Source organism: Ursus maritimus, unplaced genomic scaffold (assembly GCF_017311325.1).
Source record: "Ursus maritimus isolate PB19 unplaced genomic scaffold, ASM1731132v1 scaffold_4, whole genome shotgun sequence".
NCBI classification, from domain to species: Eukaryota; Metazoa; Chordata; class Mammalia; order Carnivora; family Ursidae; genus Ursus; species Ursus maritimus.
Genome location: NW_024426552.1, coordinates 69774868 through 69788019, shown reverse-complemented (window position 1 = coordinate 69788019; position 13152 = coordinate 69774868). Strand labels below are relative to the sequence as shown.

The 13152-nt window shown below is 46.3% G+C and overlaps 1 long non-coding RNA gene across 1 annotated transcript in view; it reads right to left on the bottom strand.

Annotated features, from left to right (window-relative positions):
* The window catches only part of LOC121100417, a 30044-nt gene that overhangs the window by 78 nt on the left and 16814 nt on the right, over positions 1 to 13152 (bottom strand). The gene's annotated exons all lie outside the window — the stretch shown is intronic.

Here is a 13152-nt window from a genome sequence, read left to right as displayed (position 1 = left end):
GATCTGCAAAAGGAACTAGAGGTAAGAGACTTTTATTTGAATTGTTTTTCTGGGAAACTACTAACCTGTAAATTTCTGTCTTCTTTACCTGCATTGTATTTGTTACCAGAAATTGCCTGTCATTGAGGAAATACACCGGTAATCTCTCGTTAACCTCATAAAAAGAATATTTTCCTTTAAATAGCTACACAGTTTTCCCAAAGCAATGTTGCTAAAGCTTCCAAATGTGTAAGTTGGAGATCGATAAATTTTATCTTTTTTTTTTTTTTTAACTTTTATTTATCGGGCGCCTGGGTGGCTCAGTCGGTTAAGCATCTGTCTTCCACTCAGGTCATGATCCCAGGGTCCTGGGATCCAGCCCTGAGTCAGGTTCCCTGCACAGCGGGGAACCTACTTCTCCCTCCCTCTCTGCCTGCTGCTCCCCCGGCTTGTGCTCTCTCTCTCTCTGTCAGATAAATAAATAAAATCTTTAAAAAAATTTAAAAAATAAAAGATTTATTTATTTGAGGGAGAGAGAGAGAGAGCGCAGGGGGTAGTGGTAGGAGAAGAAGGAAAGACAGTCCCAAGCAGACCCTGCACAGAGTCCAATGCGGGGCTCGATCTCACAATCTTGAAATCAGAAACTGAGCCCAAACCAAAAGTCGTCCCGTAACCGACTGTGCCACCCAGGTACCCCAATATATTTTATCTTTTATTCCTCAACTTGAATCGAGAACTGCGGAGCTGACCTTACTGGTCTAGGAGTCAGAGCCCGAGAAAAATCACACTATCTTTCTGAATCTCAGTTTATTTTTTCTGTAAATGTTGGCAAATGATATAATTTAGGGAAACCTCTCTTTGCATGTTTCTGGAATGTAGAGCCAAGCATGTGTTTTTATGCATTATAAAACAAATCAGACCGATGTTCTAAATAAATCTCTATTTTTAAATTTCAAAATAGCACACATTTATTGTAAACAATTCAAATAGTACCAAAACGTAGAACTCAGCAACTGTAAGTGCCTCATAATCCCACCCCTCAGCGATGACCATTGTTATTTGTGTTTACTCTTCTGGAAATCCCTCCACAGCTCCTAACACAGTAAAAAGAGCAGCCACAACAGGCAGGGTCCTGCAACTTGCTTGCTCTCGTGTAAGGACGTGGCTCTTTGCCGATCCAGACACACAGGTCTCCGTCATTCTTTCACCTGCTGCCGAACGTGGCTTTTACCTGGCGGCGTATTCCTTCAAGGCCACGGCCTGTGGTTTCGCAGGGACGTAGCTCCGCGGCGGGGTGAGTTCATCAGACTGGCTTCAGGGCTTTCACTGTAAGACCCTTAGGGTGTTTCGGTGGACTTTTTGTGGCAAGAAATAGAAAACTAGTCTGTTTTTTTTTTTTAAGTGTTTCCCTGGTGAAAATGTCTTCATTAATAAGTGGTTCTCTCACACACCAGAGTCATCCTGCCTGCCCTTCTGAAGTGATTTTTCTTTCGTCAGTTAAAGGGAAAATACGTCTGTACTTTTCACGTGAAAACCCTGCCTGAGGGTTTCCAATAACACATACTCACGCCCTGAGACTCAGCTCACGAGTTCCCCTCTCCGGGCGTCTTCCTGACGCTTGCCCACTCCGCTCGGCCGTCCTTGCTGTCTGCACACCGGGCTTGTGCCGGGGGCACCACAGCGCGGTAGGCGGGCGTCGCCGCAGGCCTACCGTCTCCTTCTGGAGACCGTCAGATCCTTCAGGGTAGGGTTGTGTTTCTATCCCTGGTTAACTGCCTAACGCCAGGTACATAATAAATGTTTACTAAATAGTATTGGATGGTTGAATGAATAATAGAATGTTCTATTCTCATTATTCGTGGGGATGAGTGTGTACTTCATGATTTATTCAAATGCCCTCTTTCCTCTCTTTCCTGTTCCTTTAGAGCCATTTCCTTTATCACTAGGAGCTGGAACCACATGAGAGTTGAATGGTGCCAAGCATCTGGTGGACAACAAGAAAGCAATCAAACTGTTAAAGTGGCCGGCCAGAGATTATTTAAAACAAAACAAATAAAACACAACTGGCGAAGCTGCAACTTGCCATGGCCCGGGGGAAGAACATTGAACCGGGAGGCAGGAGACCTGGGTTCTGGTCCCACCTCTGTTACTAATTCATTTACCCATTCACTCACTCTTTTGACAAGAAATGTCCAGCACTCAGTTCCAAGTCCTGCAGATGTAGTGGTGAGGAAGAAAGACAAGGTCCTAACTCTTGTCTTCCAGAGGAGAGTCCAGCACACAGACAGTAAAAGGTGATGTGATGGGGAGCGTCTGGGTGGCCGCTTCAGTTTTGTGGTCAGGAAGGGCCTCTCTGAGAACTGACATTTCAGCTGAGAGGAAATGAGGAAAAGGAGCCAGTCCCTCAAGGACCATGGGGATGAGCGTTCCAGGAAGAAGAGCCAGTGCAAAGGTCTTAAGGTGGAAACAGACTTTGTGTTGTCAAGGGACAGAAAGACCCATGTGGCTGGAGTAGAGAGAGGGGGGAGGAACGGGATTGAAAATGAGTTTGAAGCAGTGGGTGGAAGCCATATAATATCCTGCTTTGAGGAATTTGGATTTTATTTCAAGTACAATGGGAAGCTCGTGGAGGGTTTTGAGCAAGAGTATGAGGAGATCATTTGGGCTCTCCTTCCAAGAATGGACTGCTGGATAGTTACAGAGGCATCAGCTGGGAGCACTGCAGGCCTTCCGGCAGCGTGGGCTTGGGCTAGGATGATTGTAATGAAAATGGGGAGAAGCGGATGAATTTGGAATATGCTTGTAGATAAAGTGGACAAGACTTGCGGACAGATTGAATATGGGAGATGAGGAAAGAGAGGAATCAAGACCGAATCCTAGATTTATAGGTTGAACAACTGGGTGAATGCTCGTGCTAACGACTAAAAGCAGGAAGACTGAGGAAGGAGCAGATTGGGCAGGAAACTCGAGTTCTTCATGGATAAATTATGTCTGAGTTGCATATTAGACATCTGCGTGGTAATGTTAAGAAGGCAGTTGGATATCCAAGTTAAGCTTTGGGAGAAAGTCAGGGCTGGATGTAGAGATTTGGGAATCGTAAGCACATAGATGGTCTCTAAAGCCATGGGATTGGATGGGGTTACCAAAGGTAGTAGTAGAGGAGAGGAGAGAAGGAGCCAATAAAGAAGACAGAAGGAAAAGAGGACAGCAGGGGATCACAGAGCCAAGACAGAAAACATTTCAAGAAGGAGGAAATAGTCAACTTTTGCTGAAAGGTCAAAGAAGGTGAGAACAAAGAAGTGGCCTCTGGAGTTAGCAACATGGAAGTCATTGGTGACCTTGGCAACAGCAGTCTCTGTGGATGGGGGGACAGAAGCCCAATTTGAGGGCATTGAAGAGGAGACACAGAGACAGCAACTCTCTTGTAAAGTTGAAGGAAAATAGAGAAATTAGTAGCTGAAAGGAGATACAGGGGTTCAGGGAGATGCTAAGAGCACGCACATTGGAATGATCAGTCGAGGAGAAGTATTGACTATGGGGGGTGAGTGGAGACTGCAGGAGCAACCCTGAGGAGAGAGGTCACGGGACCCAGAGCACGGGGGGAAAGGCTGGGTTTTGAGAAGAGCAAGGGTTCCGGAAGGCAGCACGTAGGCAAACAGGCACAAGAAGGTATGTGGTTTTGGTAGAAAGAAGATGCAGGATTTTCCCTTTGTGTGACTGTGGCTGAGTCACTTATCTTGCTGAGATATGTTGGAGAAACTAATCAGGTCTGCTCCAAGCATGATGAATGTGCTTCTTTGAACACGGTCAGTCCGCTAATTACACCTGCCTTAACATCTGCTATATTCAGTAAGGGGCCTAGTGGGGAAGGCGCAGGGCTCAACCTAGAACTAATTATAATAATAGCTCCTAACTATTGAACACGATACATCAGGTCCTATATCGAGGCTTTCCATAAATTCACCCTCACTGTCCCCACACCCTGCAAGGCAGGCTTTAGTTCCATTCCCATGAGAGAGATTAAGAAATCGAGGTGGGGGCGCCTCGGTAGCTCAGTCAGTTAAGCGTCTACCTTCGGCTCAGGTCATGATCCCAGCGTCCTGGGATTAAGCCCGAGTCGAGTCAGGCTCCCTGCTCAGCAGGGAGTCTGCTTCTCCCTCTGTCTGCTGCTCCCCCTTCTTGTGCTCTCTCTGACAAATAAATAAACAAAATCTTAAAAAAAAAAAAAAAAGGAAACCGAGGTGGGAAAAGGTGGTCAAGCAAGTTTTCTAAAATGATGCAGTGAGAATTTAAACCCTGAGTGTGACTCTAAACCCCTACTTTTGACTATTGTGTTCTATTGCCCCTTCAGAGAAAGGGGTGAAAGGGCTCAGCTAGGAGGGTGGGGGGTTCCTCAGGTTAAATACCTTCTAGACTTCTCCCCAGAAAGAAATGACAATAATTGCTCACTTATTCCTAAAAAGTGCTGAGGGAGGCAGGAGGGCTGAGTTTTCTGTAGCAGGCTCAGAGATGAATGTTCTAGGCTCCTTGACAAAGGCCACGTGGAGGCAGAGGGATTGAGCACGCCCATTTAAATCCATAATCCATCACTATCGTCTGTGCGGCTGGGACATCTGCTGCCAGTTAGCAGTGCATTAGATAAATCCTCAAATTATTGCGGCCTTAGGTTTTTCCAGATGTTTGCTGGGAAACAATCTTTGCCCGGTTTTGCAATCCTCTATAAAATAAGGTCAGTTCTTATGCAAACTTATCGGGCAGCAGGGCCTCATCCATACCTTCCAACTTGCATAAAATTCAGGATTTTTCCATGCAGAGCAGTTAAGATTTAGTTTTATTTTTCTTCATTTTCTTAATTAATAAGTAAATTGGTGGAAAGAGCCCAGGTCCTGGAGTTGAGAGACGGGGTCTCTGGTCTGGCTGTCTCACTTCATAGCTGTGTGACCTTGGAGAGTTTCCCAAGCTGTCAGTGAGGGCTTTGGCTATCAGGGGGTTACAGTATAGAATGGGTGGAACTCCATGGGAAACCGATACAATTGTATTTCAGTATAATTGAATTCCTTTGTGGTCTTGTGTCTTTTATTGTATCGTTTGTGGACATTTTTGCCAAACTGCCAAAGGGATCCACAGCACAGAAAGGGTAGGAAGGCTCTGTTTAATTTGACATGAAGTTCCATTAATATACCTTCCGGGAACTAATTTTCTTGTAACAAAGTCCAACTGAGCGTGGAAGAGTGAAAGGCAGTTTCCCAATGCTGGTCAGAAGGGTCAATAAATAAAGAGTTACCACATTTGGTCTGGGGCCCCAGCCAGCAGACAGAGAAACCCAGGCTCTTGGCTCTCACATGCTGTCACCTTTAAGCCAAGAGCAACCACATAAGGTGGATATAATTATATAATTATGTCATGGAGAAGAGAACCGGCTCCCAGAAGTTAAATTGCCCAGTACGGTGCAGTGAGCGGCTGAACTGGGATTCACACCCATTTCCACATTCGCCTTCCCGTGAATGGGAGCTATCGACCAGTTTCTTGGCTCAAGGTAGTCTCTCTCCCTCTCAGATTGGGACACACCCCAGTCTGAAGACACAGGACTTCTGTGTCTTCATCCAAGCCTCTAAGAAGACTGCCAAGCTTGATTTATTGATTTACTATTTACTTTGTCAAAAGCAGTGTTGCACCGTGTCTGGAGTTTTGTGTTTGATCGAAAGCCTTCTTTTGAGTTTTCTGAAACTACTATTTACCAGTAGGTCCAGAGCTATGAGAAGAGGACTGTTGGATTTGAGAACCACAGCACGCTCCTTTAAGAATGGCAGATGGTTTTCCGTGGGCCGTACCTCCAGGAGGGGGCTGTAGAGCAGATCTGTTACAGACTCAAGGATGTATCAGCGCATCCCTTGGTCCCGTGTGCTTTGCCTAGGGTCTAAGAGCCAGTGTTTTAGAAGTATGGGCGGGGTGAGCGATAATATTATAGAACACTCTGTGCTTTTCTTTTCCAAAGGTCTTGCGTTAGTGCTTCTTTCTTAACCCCCTGGTCCTTAACTCGGGAGTATGCGTGCAGTGGTTTTGACAAGCTGATGCCTGGGCCCCACCTCTGAAGATTCCGACTTAATCCATCTGTGTGAGGGTCTGGACATCAGTGATTGTTAAAAGTTCTGCCAGTGATTTCAGGGTACAGCCGAGGTAAGAACCACTGAACCATGGTCTTCCTTGCCTTGAGCCATCCTGCTTGGTTCTCCCTTACCTAGAAAGCCTCGCCAACACTTGCTTGTCCTCCAGGAAGTCTTCTCTGAAACCCGGCGGGGCTCTGCGGCCCTCTTCCATGCTCCCAGGACTGCTTGCGCCAGCTTACTGTCCCCCATCTCATAGCATCCCGGGCTTTGGTTGGTCTGCCTTCCCTACAAGGCTGTATGCGGAAGAAACGTGGCCTCATGTCTTCAAAGCCCCAGCTTTCAGCACAGTGCCCGGCACAAGGTGGGAGCTTGGCACATGTTTGTTGAATAAATGAGGGGATGAACACATTTGTGGGAGGCAAAGAATCAGAAATGTGGTTAGACTCGAGTCTAGTTCCCCAAGGGCCCAGAAAACGTCTCAGGGGAGCTCAGTATGAGCGTATTTGGGGAGGTCTGAGGCTGAATATGCACCTGACATTTTGAAAAAGGTGTCCTGCATGTTGTCATAATGTTGACCACAGTGAGTATCGCAATCCCCGGGGCTGCAGCCCCAGCCACCGCTGTGCCCCCATCACTCCGCCCAGCCGTCTGCTCAGCTCATGAGTCAGGCTGCCTCTTTGTCCCTCGCAGAGATGTTGGTTCTGTCTCAGAAGAACAAAGGGAACATTCTGGCTGTGAGAGAATGGCTTTCAGGGTTTTCCTGGTGCAGCTCTGGAGAGAAGACACTTTTATTTCTACCTGTTCTGTGGGGACCAGGAGAGGCAGGGCCATGTCCATGGCCTTCAGTTGTGAGATTCGGAATCAGACAGCAGAGGCAAAGCCTCCTTGGAGTGCGCACTCCGAGGTTTCCAGGTGGGAGAGTCCTACCGTTAGTGAAAATAGACAGGGACGACGACGAGGAGGAAAGTGGCTTCTCTTAGGAACCTACCCGATGGCGCTCGGACACCATTGCCGGGACTCTGCGCTAACTCTACTCCTTACAGCAACCCGTGAAGCAGATATCGTCTCGATATTCTCTCCTTTGAGCCACCCTTCAGCACCCACATATCTTTGGGCCCCTCATTCTCTCCAGCCAGTCTCCTAAATTTCTGTCTCATCCCTTCTCCCCAGTGGCAATGCCTTAGTGCAGGCCACCAGCTAATTTGCCATGAGAAGGCTCAAGCGTCACTAAGCTCACACTGCATGTCCAAACCTTAGTGAGAACTGTGTTCGGACCTGGGTCTTGATTAAAGGGATTTCTCTGTTGAGTCAGTGATCCTGAGACTCAAGGGGCCCATCTAAAGAAAGATTCTGGGTTCCCTAAGTGATGAACACATACACTTTGCTTTTTTCTCTGTAATTTAGCTTGAGATGATCTCCTGTTGTCATAGTAACTACTCCAGGTTGAGAATTTCACTTCCTGGAGACTCACCTTAAAATTCAAAAGAACGCCACCGATGGACTAAAGATTTAGGCACCACTCTAACTCACCCTTTGCCCCCGTTTTTTTCCAGTAACCAGGGCCCAGGGCTGTGGAATTTTCCAGTGGTTGGTGCCTCCATTTGAGGGGAAGTGACTGGATTTCCTGGGACCCTCCCACTTCAGGAGGATCATTTGAAAAGATGTCATGGTCTACTTAGGGAATAATTACAATTTCTGGAGCCAGGATGTGCTTGGGTAGGGCTGGCTTCAACTGAGGTCCTGAGGGACTGGGTTTGAAACGGGGAAGAAGGAAAAGTAAAAAAAAAAAAAAAAAAAAAAAAAAACCCAACCAAAAAACAAAAAAACCAAACAATGGTACAAAGGAAGCACTGTCCCCATGAACAGATGGAGTGGCGGGGTCAGCCCAGCCCAGGTCGTTGTACCAGGCCTCCCACGGCATCCGTGTTGGGCTGGGAGGAAGCACATCTCTGGTCCAGGAGATAAATGGCTACATTAAGACATCCTGTGGAACAGAGGGATACACACAAGACTTTAGGCTTGAAAACCAGATACGTGGAGGGTAATTTTCAGTTCTACGTTAGGAATCCTGCAGTGTAGACCGCCAAATAGAATAATTCAAGTGGCAAAGTGAACATTCCAACTTGAAATATACAGCTTCCCTGCCACCCGTTCTGATTAACAAACCAGATAACCAGATCACTGCCGAATCTCAGCAGGACCTATGGACACAGGCGTGGGTTTGAATATCAGGAGGCTGCCTTTGGTCCTGCAGCTGCTTCTTGCATATGCGGTCTTATGTGCACCTAGAGAGCTGGTTAATCTGCATGCTCTTTAAGGCCCTTCCTTTCCCCCAGGGACCTGGAGCTCAATGGTGTGAGGGATGAATCATGCTACAGATGGTCACTGGGTGGACAGAAGAGGGAAGGGAGAATTCGTGTGACTGAACATATCCACTGTGTTACTAGACCCTGCTTGAGGGAGTTTGTAGACTTCTTCCAATGATGCCATATACAACTAAGGTTTATTCTAGTTTGTCTTACTTCAATTTTGGCATCTTGACAGGCCATTATTATTTATACCCAGGGACTAAATCTGTGAGAATCTCTGTAACAGCTCAGTTACAGAATTCTCTAAGTTTTAATTTTAATTCTCGTTAGTTAACATACAGTGTTGTATTAGTTTCAGGTGTGCAATATAGTGAGTCAACAATTCCATACATCACCTGGTGCTCATCACAAGTGTCCTCCTTAATCCCCATGACCTATGTCACCCGTCCCCCCACCCCCTCCCCTCTGGTGACCCGAATCAGTTTGTTCTCTATAGTTAAGCGTCTGTTTCTTGGTTTTCCCCGCTTTCTTTTCCCCATTTGCTTGTTTGTTTGTTTCTTTTATTTTACTTTATATTTTAAAATATTTTATTTATTTGATAGAGAGAGAGAGAGTGTGAACAGGGGGAGGGGCAGAGGGAGAGGAACAAGCAGACTCCCCACTGAGTGTGGAGCATGACGAGGCCTCCATCCCAAGACCCAAGATCATGACCTGAGCCGAAGTCAGATGTTAACCAACAGAGCCAACCAGGAACTCCTCTTTTTCTTTTTTTAAGATTTTATTTCTTTATTTGACAGAGAGAGAGAGACAGCCAGCGATAGAAGGAACAGAAGCAGGGGGAGTGGGAGAGAGAGAAGCAGGCTCCCAGCAGAGGAGCCCAATGCGGGGTTCAATTCCAGAACGCCGGGATCACACCCTGAGCTGAAGGCAGACACTTAACGACTGAGCTCCCCAGGAGCCCCCCCCTTTTTAAATATTTTTATTTATTTATTTGAGAGAGAGAGAGAGAGAGAGAGCACGATTGGGAAGGACAGAGGGAGAGGGAGAGAATCTCAAGCAGACTCCACACTGAGTGCAGAGCCCCACATGGGGCTCCATCTCACAACCCTGAGATCATGACCTAAGCTGAAACCAAGAGCTGGTCACTTAACCAACTGTGCCACCCTGGTGCCCCTGTTTTGTTTCTTAAATTCCACGCAGAAGTAAAATCACAGTATTTGTCTTTCTCTGACTGACTTATCTGGCTTAGCATTATACTCTCTAGCTCCATCCCTATCATTGCAAATGGCAAGATTTCGTTCTCGTTTATGGCTGAATAATATTCCACTGTGTATATATAACACATCTTCTTTATTCATTCATCAATCGATGGACACTTGGGCTGCTTCCATATCTTGGCTAATAATGCTGCTATAAGCATTGGGGTATGTGTATCCCTTTGAATTCGTGTTTTTGTATTCTTTGGCTAAATGCGCAGTAGCGTGATTGTTGGATCATAGGGTAGTTCTAGTTTTAACTTCTTGAGGAAACTCCACGTTGTTTTCCACAGTGACTGTACCAGTTTTCATTCCCACCAATAGTACAAGAGGTTCCTTTTTCTCCACATTGTTGCCAACACCTGTTGTTTCTTGCGTAAAGAATCCTTTTCATGTTAGGGCTTCTGGGAAAGAGCACAGTTCTGTGAATCAAGACAGGAGAGTTCTAAACCCAGCTTTGTCAGGAACTTGAAGCTGACCTTGGTAGGGCACTTTTTCTGCCTAGATCAAGATTTCATCCTCTTTCTTACTACTTCAACATTCTGTGACTGTGATTTGGTCATGGGAAGAAGACAGGACCCTCGGCAGGTTAGGGAAATGAAAGTGAAGTTAGGGGAAGGTCATATTAGTTTGGAAACCATTAAAAATCCTTGGAAACCTACATAACGTGCCTGCATCTTTAAATGTTTGAAGTCCACTGGCTGCTTTCTATCCCCCAAACTGTCAGCTCTCACCAGGGCCTGCGGCCCCCCTTGGAAATACCAAGAATCACTGGGTCCCCATTTCTTTTCTATATGTGTTCACCATGGGGGAGGAAATCCAGAAAGCCAGGCTAGGGGGTGAGGAAGGAGGACATTTGGAGAGAACAGTAGGGACTATGCTCCTGTTTTGAAATCATTTGCTGCAGACCCTCCAGCCCCAACACCAGGATGAGACTAGAGCCATGGGTAAATAGCATCTGTTCTTCTCTTCAGAAGATATTTTTTTATCTGAAAAGAAATGCGAAACACTGGTTCTGTTTTTCTGCACGATGGTATTCTGATGGGAGCAATACCAGTTGTGCAATCTAGAGTGTGATTATTAAACCTATTTTATGGGCACAAAGGAGCTCTGTAAGGAAGCCAAGAGTCTCGGACTCCCCAAGGCAGGATTTGGAGATTTTGCAAGTTCCAAACAGTTTTCCTGATGAACTGTAGTAACCCACCACAAGACAGAAGATGGAGTCAAACTCCAAGTGCATCTTGTCCTCACAGAGTTTGTTTTGACACCAGAAGAATTTCATCTCTGTGTCTTTCTTATGGTCTTACCCCCATGAGCTTGATCAGCACTCAGTCTAATGGACCTCTGGTGAATGTAAAGGTCTGTCTCCCCAGCACAAAATAACTGGTCAAGAATGGATGGGAACATTCCATGATTCCATAGGTTAGTTTATTTGCAGGATCCAAATTGTCTTGTTGGTTCTTCTCCCAAATTGCAGAAGTGGTTATGTGAGAGGAAGGATTTATTAGTGACACATGATTAAGGGTTGTGGCTGAGAGCTTGGGCCCTTGGACTCCAGGAGAAAGGCAGCTTTTTAATGGTAAGCCTTTAGTAGTCAGATGAGAACCACCCTGGGAATTTTAGTGAGAGCCCTGAGCCAATCTGGAGAAGGTAGAGGGAAGTGCCTGGATGATTTTAGCCAGGCTTTTTATTGGGTGGGGGGGGGGGGGAAGGTCATTCTCTCATCTACAGCAAACCAAACCTGGAATTCAGGCATATACATATAATGGCTCCATGATTTTCCCCTTACACAAGGGCTGGACCTTCCCTGTCCACATGCTTCTCAGGCAGCAAGGGTCCCTTTCCTGACTCTCCCTCTATCTTTGCTCCTCGTGCACTTCCTAAAGTGCTCATTTTATCCACTTTTGCCTGGAGACAAAAGATGGAAGAGGGCAGTGAGCTTATCCCCACACTAGCCTTCACCCTTCAGGAGGACCTTGGACCTTGTTCAACTGTACCAGTTGAAGTCGGTGATAAAATCAGGAAGAAACCTGAGAAAGGAGAAGCAGAGGAAGACCAGGACTGTGACTTGGGGACAGAAGTGCCTCTTGTTGACTCACCTCTACCAATAATTAGGGCAGGAGGAAACTTATAAAACTTAGCTCTCCAAGGTCTAGAATGATCTTAATCTTCCATATCCACATTATTGGGGCCACCTCTAGTACTTCGTTTAGGGAGATCTGGGTGAAGAAACTTTGATCCCTTTTTTTTCACAGATTTTAACCAGCCGTGAAAATAGGGTTGAATTATAAAGCTCGGTCCCAAATATGCCCCAAATACTCAGGTCTGTTTTTATTCTTCTACTTTGTACTGCTTATTAGATCCAGGACACAGTGATAATTGCATTTTTCATGTCCTCATGTCTTGACATCTTTAATTCTTAGCCAGGCAATTCTGCAGATACCATACGTAATAAATGGAAAGTTAACTCCTTTTGTTTTAATTTCTTGTTGCATTTTGTGGTACATAAATAGAGTATATAATCTTTTAGTTTATATAAGGCATAAAGATCAAAGAAAGTCCAACTCAAGTTGATAACCAACAACATTTGGGGGATGATACACTTCCTCACGGTGCTATGCCTAGAGAAAGGACCAGTACCATATGTTGATATATAATAGCTATCTCACCCATGATATTATACCTTAGAAATAGCATCTACCCCAAGTTGCTCATGTTGAGTTGTAAGATGTTGCTAATATATATATATATATATATGGATGCTTAACCAACTGAGCCCCCCTTGGCGCCCCAAGATGCTGTTAATATTTATTTTGAAAACATACAAAAAATAGTTTTGCCCCACCCACCTTAGTTAGAGTACTTTAAAGCACTCTTGTGACTATTTTTCGTGTGTGTGATTATAGAAGTAATTCATGTTCAGGGCAAAACGCGGAACACAGGAGAGCACAGGGAAGAAAAGCACCTCCGGGAGCCGGGAATCGCAGCGGTCCGGCAGGAGCCCGGTGAACACGCAGCATCTCGGACATGCAGGGACAGAGTCGCAGAGGTAGGGGCGGACGTCTCTTAAAACAAGCTGAGCTCTCACGGCGGTTGCTGAGGAAGGGGCGGACGTCTCTTAAAACAAGCTGAGCTCTCACGGCGGGGTAGGGAGACAGAAAGCCGAGGGGGACTCTGCGGGGGCATCAGAGTTCAGGCAAGAGCTTCTTGAGAGAAGCGGACTGTTGGAGCTAGCTAAGCCCCGAGCCCTCCCAGGACAAGTCCCAGGAGGCCGGCCTTCCGGATTGCGGATTGCGTCAGGGCGCCCCCGGGCTCTACCCCGCGGGGCTGGCTGCGGGGCATCGCCTGCCCGTGTCGCGCCCCACACGGACCTTGAGGAAGGCTGTGAAGAAGATGCTTCTAGCTTTTCCTCTCCCTTCCTTTCCCCCTTAGCCAGGATTCTTGGCTCTCAGGAGCCAGGCCTCTCGGCCCCTGACTTACTACTTAGCATATTTGCCTGCG